General features: G+C 37.0%; 1 long non-coding RNA gene and 1 pseudogene across 3 annotated transcripts in view; one reads left to right on the forward strand and one right to left on the reverse strand.

Annotated features, from left to right (window-relative positions):
- Positions 1–4,823, reverse strand: part of LOC150095125 (S-adenosylmethionine synthase pseudogene) — a 139,622-nt pseudogene extending 134,799 nt beyond the window's left edge. The window contains exon 1 of the transcript XR_016550185.1: positions 4,667–4,823. The product of XR_016550185.1 is annotated as an S-adenosylmethionine synthase pseudogene (transcript). The remainder of the gene's footprint in view (positions 1–4,666) is intronic.
- LOC150095126 (uncharacterized) overlaps positions 4,199–12,207 on the forward strand; it is a 44,999-nt gene continuing 36,990 nt past the window's right edge. For both annotated transcript variants that reach the window (XR_016550122.1, XR_016550121.1), the window contains exon 1: positions 4,199–4,299. This is a non-coding gene — a long non-coding RNA (uncharacterized LOC150095126). The remainder of the gene's footprint in view (positions 4,300–12,207) is intronic.

The following is a 12,207-nucleotide window of genomic DNA, read 5'->3' on the forward strand; positions in this document are numbered from 1 at the left end:
TTTTAATCAGTGAAACTCATTTAAAACCCTCAGACAATCCTACAATAAGGGGCTATCACCTATACAGAAATTACAGACTACTCTACAGAGGCGGCAGCACTGCCATCTTTATAAAAAACTACATTAAGCACCACTCTGTGAGCATTCCTTCAACCACTAACCTTGAGATCACAGGAGTGGAAGTAGTCACCAGCTCCACTGGCAAACTGAAAATCTACTCAGCTTACAACCCTCCCCAAAAATCTCTACTTCACCCTGATCTAAAGCCATCTTATGCACCAGAGAGCCCACCATTATTGCCGGGGATCTGAATTCCAAGCATCCTGCATGGAATTGTACAACCACAAACAAGAATGGCTGCATCCTTTACAATTACTTAGGATCAAGCAACGCTGTTGTGGCAGGCCCCACCGAACCACCTCATCTCAGTACATTCGGCACTACTGACATCCTGGATATAGCTATCCTTCAGGATATTAAACTTCAATTCAGCATCATATCTATGGATGAACTATCATCCGATCACAATCCAATTCTACTACGGCTGGGAAATCAAGAATACCTATGTCCTTCTTCTCACTCCTACATTGCATGTGGAAAGACTGTCAGCAGCACTCAAGGATTATATTGGACCTGTTCCTCACATACGCACAAAAGAAGAAGTAGAAACTGCAGTTACAAATCTCACACAACAAATTAATTCTGCTATAAAGGTAGCTTCCTTCTACAAATCTGCCCACAAGCCAGATCGTTTGCCTGAAGACATCACGAACTTGATCAGAGACAAAAACAGAACTAGCAAAAGATACCGTAACACGTGTGCACCACAAGATAAAATAAATCTAAACAGATTAAATGGGGCAGTAAGAGATGCACTCAGAGCCAATAGAGACCAAGTATGGGATGAAAAGTTATCCTCCATTTCTCCTACTGATCACTCCATCTGGAGACTACTGAAAAATATCAAAAACAAAGACAGATCCCTTCCCCCAATATTCTCTGACCAGGGCCTTGCTCACACAGATGTAGACAAAGCAGAAGTTACAGCACACAACTTAGAGGAGCAATGCAGGCCTTCGTATGGAAACTTTGTCTTTGACCACATATATAAAATTCACAGCAAGGTCAGACACTCACTCAAACTTCCTATCTCCAGCACTAACCATATTGCGCCAACATCACCTGCTGAGTTATATGACATTATTAAAAAATTAAAGAACAAAAAAGCTCCTGGGCCAGACGGCATTACTAATCGGGTGATTAAGCTTCTGCCCCGAAAAGCAGTAGTGCACCTGACCAGTATAATAAATGCAATTTTAAGATTTCACTATTTTCCTTCACCTGGAAACTGGCTGACGTAATTCCTATACATAAGCCAGGCAAAGACCCACACCTACCGCAAAATTATCGTCCAATCAGTCTTATCTCAAATCTGGGTAAGGTTGCAGAGGTCATCCTCTCACGATTCCAAACCTCAGTAAATGACCTAAACATCCTCCCTAAAGAACAGTTTGGTTTCAGGCAACACCATAGTACTATCCAGCAAATCCACAGAATTGTGGAATACATCACCACCAGTGCACTACAACTGGCACCAGTGCACAGGCGCTGTTTTCCTAGACTTATCCAAAGCATTTGACAAAATCTGGCATTTTGGACTCCTGCACAAACTTATCTCAGCTGGTACTTCACTAAAAATAGTTCACTTAATCCATTCATATCTTCAGAATAGATCAATGCAAGTACAAATCAACGGTTCTACATCCTCCCAGCACCACATCTTTGGTGGAGTGCCGCAGGGATCTCTACTGGCTCCATTGCTGTTCACTATATACATGTCAGACATCCCGCACAATCTGATGACTTCCATTTTGGCCCTGTATGCGGACGATACGGCAATACTAACCAGATCTGTCAGACCTCATTTCATTACCAGAAAGCTTCAAGAAAACCTTCTAAAGCTGGAGGGTTGGTTCTCCAAGTGGAGGTTGGAAGTCAACCCCCAGAAAAGCTCAGCCGTTCTTTTCTCAAAAAGGCCAATGTCTCCTGCAGGAGATGTGTTACTATTCAATACTAAAATTCCCTGGCAGACAGAAACAAATTACCTGGGTGTAATTCTCGACAAAAAGTTATCTTTCAACCAACACATCAAATCTGCATGCACAAAGGCATCTAAAGCCATAGCTCAGATCTATCCACTAATTAATAGAAATAGCAAGCTCAGCAACAGAATCAAATTGCAACTATACCAGATGACGATTCATCCTATAATCACCTATGCCTCTCCGGCCTGGAGCCACACCTCTAATGCTAACATTATCAAAATACAGCGAGTGCAGAATAAGTGCTTGAGAATGATTCTGAACGCCCCGTGGTATGTTAGAAACAATCAACTCCACAGAGACACAAATATTCCCTATATTTTCTCTTTTCTACAATCCTTAGCAACCAAGTTTTTCCTAAAGACGTCCACGCATCCCAACGATTTGGTTCAGCAAGCTGCAGCATACGATCCAATGGACATATTCAAATATAGAAGACCAAAAGCTATATTAGCCTCCTTTAGTGATGCATAATCTCCATGCCCATTCAGGGCGAGCATTCTGCTCATAAATTTTACCTTCACTGTAACCACAACAGATAGCGGGGAATATGAAAAGCATCTTGCTTCACCCCTAAAGACATAAATGTCAATTATCAATTGGTACTACTTCTGGTTAGTAATGCTAAAGCACATCAGTGGGTCTGGTTCCCACACTGAGATATCACTTCTGGTTACTAATGCTAAAGCACATCAGTGGGTCTGGTTCCTACACTGAGATATGAGTGGCTCTGCTCAGTTTCAGGTTTCTGCCTGTATCTGAGTGTAGCTCCACTGAGTTTATGACTCTGCTTGGTGGTGGGGGTGAGCCTGCCATTGGGCAGAGCCACTGCTGAGGGGGTGTCTCTCTGTGGCAAGGTGGGCCTGTTGCTGAGTGGGACCACCGATGAGTTTAGAGTGATCTGGGGAGCTCACCTTATTTTTTGGAGATTTCCCTTCACTTATATAGTGAAACCGGTCTGGGTAGTGACCATTTCCCATAATGCATAGCATTATACATGTCCATAACAATATGTTTTGCATTATGGAATATTAAGGCAAGTGATGTAAAGTCATTAGCTTCTATATACCAGTTGCCCAGTCCTGAAATTACTTCAGGTGCAAACTTTGTTTGCTTACTTGAATAAAGGATTAAACCACGAATATAATTTCTTGGCATCTTTAATTTATCAGCCATAACACTGTTATAAAATATGAGCAAATTGCTAAAATAAATGACCTTCCTTTAACAAATCCATGTTGTTTCTTGGATAGTATAGCTTGGGAGTATACCTGTATGTGAGTTCTTACCTACATCTAAAATATTCACCACCACGCTAAAGACACTAATAGATTTTTGATGCTCTTGTGCAATGTGACATGCACAAACTTCCAATTTTGATGGTTAAATCACTACACACGTAAATTATATAAGAAAAATAAGGAATTTAAACCATAAAAAGTGGTTTTAGATTAAATTACTTTATTTGCAGTGATTTAATCATCTCAGTTATGTTTAATTAACATTTAAATTTTGATATACATCTTATATGATTATTCTATACAATCAGTGTAAACTATTGAAATTTACTCATTATTATTAAGAGAGACTTCTAATGAGTAAGGGGCTCATCGTGGGTGGCCACATACTACACGTACCAGCTATCATATTTATTCTTGAATTCATTCACGCTGCTTGCACATACTACATCAGTTCCAATCACGCACCATCCTATGAGAGAAAAATCTATCCCTCGCCCCTTCTTAGCGGAATTCATTCTCCGTTTCCAAGGATGCCCTCTTCTTAACACTCTCCTTTGCATTCTCTCCACTGATCAGATCACAACGGAAACCAGGAGACCAGACCTGCGCACAACAGTACAAGTGAGAGCTTATCAAGGCCTCGTAAAGAGGCAAAATGACAATCCTTATACGATATGATATATTTAACAGTGAAAAATTTCTATATTTGTATATAATACCGAAACTGTGTTGCTATGTTAATGTTTTTCTAACTACTTAATAATATTTAAAAAATCATCAAACTTATATCTGGAGGGGGGGGGGGGGATTTCCGATATGCAACTGGCGAAGGTCTCCATCCTACTCTACTTGCATGGAGACCCGGATTTATTTTCTACACTGCTGGTAAACGATCTATTAATTGAACTCTCTTCGAATAAAACATCGCAGTTATAATTCTCTCTTCAGAAGGTTAGGTAGGAAGAACGATTATTTTCAGATGTTTCAAAAAATATATATGCGGCTTTCATTAATTGTGAGTTTAAGATTATTTCCAATGTCTGTTTTGAGGAACAAATCTAATCACAGACATGGCTATTTTACGCACACTTTATGTTTACCATGAATGACAATAAATAAAGTACATAATCACATCATACACAGAACGTAAATTAATCAATATGGCTTCCTATATTTATTAATAGAATACAAATAATTAAATTGGTGAAAGCATATATATATATATATAACGGAGAACTAACATTATAAATGTCAGAATCATATTTATATTTAAGGTTTCACAGAAATAAAGTTATTTTATATTATCACTACCATACTTCTTACCTTCTAAATATTTCTTGTAGTAAGCAATACGTTTAAAGAAAATTTAGGATTTTGCTACTTCTTCAGTTTTTGAATTAGATGTGTACAAAACAGTTCAGTATCACTACTTGATAATAACTATTTCTTAAATTCATTTGTCGTTTTAAACGACTGGAAATAAGGCACATGAATACATTTTCACTACGGCAAACAATTGGTAGTAATATATCTAGTTGTTTACTCAACGACTAATATGATACATACTCGAATCACAGTGACACATGCCAATTAGGTCACATTTAAAATATAAATTTCCCGTTTGGTTTTCTTTAAAAAAGCAAACATGCAGTATAACATAAATGCACACTTTTTCGTAAATTTAAAATGTCTGTTTTATCAAAATTATAAAAACCTAATCGGCAAAACTGCAGGAAAAAAATAATTTCATCAATCACATAATTTACGTTACGTGATATCCTGAACTGAATGCCGCATTTTTTCTTTTTTTCGATTCAACAACTTGAAGAAATTAAAAGTTGTGAGATGTAAAATCCCTTTTCAGAATGTTCAACATTTTTTTTTTTTAAATTTAAACTCAATACATTCCAAAGAATGAAACCCAATGACCTGGGAGGTGGCTAATTGTGTGAAATTTTCGATTAAGACAGGAATCCTGTCTTAATCGAAAATTTTCAGCATGGTAATTCCACATGTATCCTGTGACAGGATACATGTGGAATTACCACATGGGAAGTGGTCAAGGAGCATTTGCAGGAGGTTATTTGCAGGCTGACTGTATAACTCGAGTCCAAATAGTAAATCAAGTAGGGGTTAAATGGATGAATAACACCATTAAGCTTGAGTTGCAAAAGAAGAAACAACTGTGGAGGGAATTTAAAGAGAAAGGTGACCTGCAGGCACACGAATGGTATAAAGCGCAGGCCAGAAGGGTAACGAGTGTGGTAAGAAAAGCAAAAGCAGATTATGAAAGGAAATTAGCCATGCAAGCTAAAGAGAATCCCAAACAGTTCTTTCAATATTGCAAGTAAAAAAAAAAACAGTACACGGCAGAATGATTTTAAGGAATGCTGATGGTAGGGAGGTCACTGAATCAGTAATCAGTGATATAGTGGAATTACTGAGTGAGCACTTTGCAAGAGTATATCATCCAGGTGGTGACATTGAGGGAATGAAGGAACCATTAGTTTATATGGGAATTGTGGTGAATGAAGTGGAGGTGAATAGTCTATTACAGAACCTTAACGTGAATACATCTGTGGGATTGGATGGTATACCAGCACAGGTCTTACGTGAAGAGGCTAAAGAATTGTCAGTGCCCTTGACCGTATTGGTTAATCTGAGTCTCTGGTCTGGTTTAGTCCCGAGGGGTGGAAAGAGGGGAAAATAGTTCCACTGCATAAAGGAGGATCCAAGACTACTGTTGGAAATTACTGATCGATCAGCATATCAGGAGTCGTTGTCAAGGTCTTGGAGAAATTAGTCAAGGGAAAAATACAGGAATGGATTGATGAAAATGAGATACTGTATGGGGGACAGCATGGTTTTGTGAAGGGTAGATCATGCCTCAGTAACTTGCTCAGGTTTTATAACAGTGACGACTGAACTGGATAAGGGTAATGGGTTTACAGTGATACTGCTGGACCTGGCTAAGGCCTTTGACAGGATACCACATGGAATTCTAATCTGTAAACTGCAAGATATGGGAATGGATATAGGGTTGGTGAGATGGATAGGAGGGTGGTTGATGGAGAGATATCAGAGAGCAGTTTACTCAGGAGTATAGTCCAAAAGATGGCCTGTGACTAGTGGTGTGCCGCAGGGTTCTGTTTTTGGACCACTGCTGTTTAATTTGTTCATTAACAATATAGGGAAGGATCTGAGAGGAACGGTTCATTTGTCGCCGATTATGCAAAGTTGGATAGGACAATAGTGAATGCAGAAGATGTCAAAATTTTGCAGGATAATTTCGATAGATTGGAGGTCTGGGCTAAGGAGAATGGATGTCAATTTAACGTGCAAAATGTAAGGTTATACATTTTGGGGTGAAAATATTAGCAGCAGTATATCACATTGGTACCACTTTTTGATATCTGTGAAGTAGCTACCCTCTTACTTATGCACTTAACCAGAGTTGTTTGTTGATGATGCAAAATCAGGTAGAGTAATAGTTGATCAAGGCGATACATTAAATAGGCCATCAGTATAGACAAAAGATAATGGTGTCAGTTCAATGTGAAGAAATGTAAAATTTTGCATTTTGGGGTAAACAGATTACAAGCTGTGTATCACATTGGTGGCACTGTACTCCATGAAATAGAGGAAGCTAGAGATTTAGGGGTGGTGGTTGACAGAGAATTAAAGTTTCGAGGACGTTGCTAAGGTAGCTGATAAGATTACTTTGCTATTGAAGAACACACTAACAAGTAGAGATAAGGAAGTTGTTATTCCTCTTTATTCCTCTATATGTCCACATCTGGTTTACTGTACACAAGTCTGGGATTCTTGGGAATGTGGAAGCAGTAGAGAAGATCCATAGGTAAGTTACCAAAATGGTGAGTGGTTTGTTGAATGTTTTCTATGAAGATAGATTGAGGATGTGTAGATGTTAGTTGATAGAAACATTTAAGTTGTTTAAAGGGTTTTGTAGGATGATCCAGAACAAGTGATCATCCCTAGAAGTTGAATAAATGTGTGGTTAGTAAGGGTGCGATGACTAGATTTTTTGCTTGGAGAGTGGTGAATGAGTGGAATGGGTTGCCAGAGTCAGTTGAGTGCTTTGTGCGTTAATGGGTTTAAGGAGAGGTATGATAGATTGTGTGGATAGATTGGGTCTCCCACGATGATTTTTGGATTCCATGGAGGTGTCTGTACAATAATAATAATAATAAGGAAGATGATGATGGGCTAACAGAAAGGTGATTACTTTAGATCAGGCAGACCATTAGACACTATAACTGCTGAAAATCAGGATGATTGAATGGGTTTAACAAGACTACCATGTTATTCCAAAGAACTTTCTTTAAGGCCTGCATGTTTTAAGTATAATATTCAGATGAAGAGAGAAAGACTGTGATACTAGTCTTTCTCTCTTCATCGTTTGCAACAAACCAGAAAATAAGTGCCAATCACAATAATGAAGCAGAAATCATCTTATTCACTTAAAAGGAGAGGAGAGGAAGATATACAGCTCTTAGTATTCAAACCTCTGGAATAGTAGGGACATTTTTTGATAGTTTTTTACATACAGGACCATCAATGGAAAGAAAAACTTTTCCTGTCATCAGACATAGCTTTGTATCAGAAGAATGCTTGACATATACCATGAAGGCACTTGTGTTGTTGTTATTATCAGATGTATTGTATAAGAGTAAGCAATGAACGTTTAACTGTTGTTTTCTGAAACCCTAAGGATGGTGCCTGTATAAACTTTGAATCTTCTTTAATATAAAACATATTCCAATTCCATGACTTTACTCTTCTTTGAGTGGCACAAGTAAGGGATATCCTGCATGAGAGAGTGGTGAGAGTGCAGCGACAGTAAATTAGTTTAAGGAGTAGTATGGTGCCTGGTGCTCCCAATTTTTACTGTAAAATTTGTGAGTCTTCTTTACAAATATTTCATTATTATTATTATGTTAAAAGAAATATCATTATTGCTATTCCATGCTCTTACCATTCTTAGAGTGGTAGAGAATGTGCACACACACACATATATATAGTGTAGAATACATAATATAGTAGTAGGGAAGCAGGGAATGCATTACATAAGAGAGTGGCAAGAGTGGAGACAGTAAATAAGTTTGAGTTTGTATGATACTGTCTTGCCTAAAGATGAATTTATTATAACCCAAGAAGAGTCTAATAACTGTATGGAGGTCCTGAATAATAATTATTATTTGAACCATGGAATGTATTGCCTGATAGAGTGGTGAGAGCAAGGACTGTCAATGAGTTCAAGGAGTGGTGTGATAGACTTTGTGTTTCCTAGGAAGGACCTCCCATGATGAGTCTTTTGACTCCATGGAGGCCTGAATAATAATAATAATCATAATAATTAATGAAATATTTCATTCCATGTTTTTAACAGTGAACGGGCCATTTGATGTTGCATGTAGCAACAGAATGTCATTTAATTCCTGGTCAAGTTTGTGTAACTTCATTATATATATTCATGGCATATGGAAATATGTCATACCCTACACAAGGGAAAACATAGCTTTCTGAATCAATTGCAAATCTCTAGAGATAGGTGAAGGCATTATTTTAAGAGATTTTTTTCTTATATTTGATTAATACTACCAGATTTTTAGATCTATACTCACTGCACTGACAGATCTGCTATTTTAAAGTGATAACGTGTGTGAGGTGCAGAAGATTGAGTAAGAAGAAACTTATTAACATTCTTCTTAAAGAACTGCAGGTTGAAATTTTTGGGAGATACATAATGGGGAAGGTTGTTCCAGAGGACAGGTGTAGATTGAATAAATGAGGAAGAAGAGAAGCAGTTAGATGAGTTTGCATTTTTGAAAATTATGGAGACAACTACCGTGTTTGAGTAAAACTTTAGTTTAATATAACTAAACTCTACATTCGATGTTTTGACCTTTATATCAAGGTCATCTTCTGGAGCATATGTACTATATACAGAGAACAAGCTACACTACAATCTATCTGTTTTGTTAAAGTTATTAAAGTTACTGACCAACCGTTACAACAATTGTTGGCCTGACCTCTAGTGAAAAAAAAAAAAAAAATAGAATATGATAGAATAGAATAGAAAAAATGTACTCGGATCACCGTGCAAGCCTAAAAGAATAGATGAGTTTGCAGTTGTACTGTAAACAACTCTTGTGTTAACAAGCCTAACAGCAAGTGGAGGAGTGATGTTTGCCATTTCACTGGAGCAGCAACCATGGAAGTACCCATAGAAGAGACACATAGAGCTGAAAAACTAATTCAGTGAGATGAACTGAGTGAAAACTGAATTTTTGTTGTTTTATTTTTTTTTTAATTTATTTTTTTACAGTTTCAGACACATTCTGTGTATATTAAACTACTGTTTCAGATGCCATGATTCTCTTTAAACATTTTCTTTATTAAATATCTAATCTGTGCATCCTTTTCATTAGTCAAGAGGTGCTGAAAGACAGAATAGCATTCTATGCAAGTAATGCCATGGTTTCTAAGTATATATGAAAATATGTAAGAGAATAGATAATATTTTTAAAAATGTGTTTAAAATACTGAGCAAGTCCATGTTGCAGGGAAACGGTGCTCATAATGTTAACTGTTATCTATTATTTCTATCTGTTGTTCCTTGGATGAAAGTAAAGGCATTTTCCAAGTCAGAAAAAATAACCAGTCTAATTTCTTTTTTGTGGAGGGGAGAAACTGGCTCCAACTAGTTCATGTTGGAGACCTAAATAATAGAGTAAGAAATGAATGCCAAATTTACAGAAATGTTTTCTGAAAATCAGGAGAAAAGGGCAGAGCTGATAAGTATTAAGTACCTTCTCAGGAACTTGGACCAATCATTAATAACTAATGCTGCCAATTTATCTTTTTTGCAGCTAGATCAAGCTCCAAAAATTTTAATATAGCACCTAGCCCCAAATCTAGCTCCTTCAGAACTTGTTTTTTTAGTTGTTTTTATAACCTACTCATAAAGTATTTGTTTTAAAAGTTTTCCATACGCATTTCAAACGCGCAATGACTTCAGTCAGTCATGTGGCCCAGCAGTCTCCCATTTTGCTGCCTTGAAGTTGATAGTGCTGCTACAAGTTAGTCTGTTGTGCAGTGTTCTGGTTGGTAGTTATGATAGAGAGTGAGAAGTTTTCAGAGACTGATTGTAATTCGTTCCAGCAATACCCTTCTTTAAAAATGAGTGTAGAGACAAATAAAGCTTACAAGCAAAAATTTAGAAGGGACCGGTTGCAAATCGGAATGTTTAGTAAATGGCTCTCTGAGGTTCCTGGTGACGCTACAAAAGACCACTGTAAGTTTTGCAGATGTGATATAGTTGCTAAATGTTGTCACAACTTGTAAAGCAAAGTGAAACTAAGAAACATCTTGCTATAGATCTATAGAAGGCTGTTCCTATTACAAATATGTTTCTGAAGAAGTCTGATGAGACAGCAAACTTTGAAGGCAGCTTAGCATTATTTCTTTGTTGTCACTCATCATTGAACAGTTGCGATCATCTAGTAGATCTTTGCAAAAATATCATCCCAGACAGTTAAATTATGCCAAAGGTAGTAAAAATGCATCAATCCAAGCACTCTGCAATTGCAAAGAATATTCTAAGTGAGCATTTTGAAGAAAATCTAATTCGGATATTGGAGATGGAAATTTCAGCTTGCTAATAGATGAATCAAATGATATCACAATGAATAAGATTTTAGGAATTGCCATAATTTATTATAGCAAGGAATTCAACAAAATGATGCATACATTTCTGAGTATAGTAGTTCTATAAAAGTGCGATGCTAGTGATATTGTGGCTACACTGAAAAAAAGCTCTTGACCAAGAAACTGGACATTAAAAATCTCATTGCAGTTGGTACGGACAACGAGAATGTTATGGTTGGTGTCAATAACGGTGTTTATAAACACTGTTATTGACACCAGCTGAAGGCATATATTCCCTCCTTAATCTTAATTGGATGTATATGCCATTCATTGCAACTGGCAATGTCTCACACTTGTGCAGAATCTCTCCTGTGAAAATTAGAATTTTTAGTTGCAAACATATAAGTGGTTATCACATTTTTCTTCAAGACAAGCAGCATAAAATGAGCTGTATCAAGCAATTGACAAAAATGATGCTCCTCTGAAAATTGTAAGCAACTCTGCAACAAGGTGGCTCTCCATTGAAGCTGCAGTAGACAGAATTCTCGCCAGTGGTTGGAATTAAAAACTCACTTTAAAGTCATGAATGTGACTAAGAAATGTTACAAAGCTCAAATTTTTGTGGGAGATGTACAAAGATGAAAGGAATCTGTTGTACCTTTTTTTTTTTAGTTTTGCATCCTGTTCTAGTTCAAGTTCAGGAAGTTAACAAAATTTTTGAATCTAGCAGTGCAGAAAAGACGAGATTATTTGAAGACCTTTCTCATGTGATTCACTCTATTGCTAATATGTTAGTGTTACCATCATCCAGAGTCGACCCTCTAGAGTCAGAGATTGATGACTATTTGGATCCCAAACCAAATCTTGGTTACAGATTTGAAAGAAAACTTTCAGGGTTGATGATACGAAATAAAATAACACAAAATTATCAGCACAATCTTAGAAATAGAGCAAGACGGTTTCTTCTTGGTCTCGTCAAACAATACCCTAAAACAGTGTTTCTCAAAGTGTGGTATGCATACCCCAGGTGGATGTGAAAGGTCTTCAGGGGGTACATAGCACTTTTTGGCTATGCATCATTAACTCATGGAATCATTACTAAGAAAAAAAGAATTCATTTAAACGTATATATTTCTTAATAAATTATATATATATTGAGCGGGGGGAAAATATATATATATATTAAATTATAT

The sequence above is a fragment of the Typopeltis vanoorti genome, chromosome 21 (genome assembly GCF_054136105.1).
Source record: "Typopeltis vanoorti isolate ZY-2024b chromosome 21, IOZ_Tvanoo_1.0, whole genome shotgun sequence".
NCBI lineage: Eukaryota > Metazoa > Arthropoda > Arachnida > Uropygi > Thelyphonidae > Typopeltis > Typopeltis vanoorti.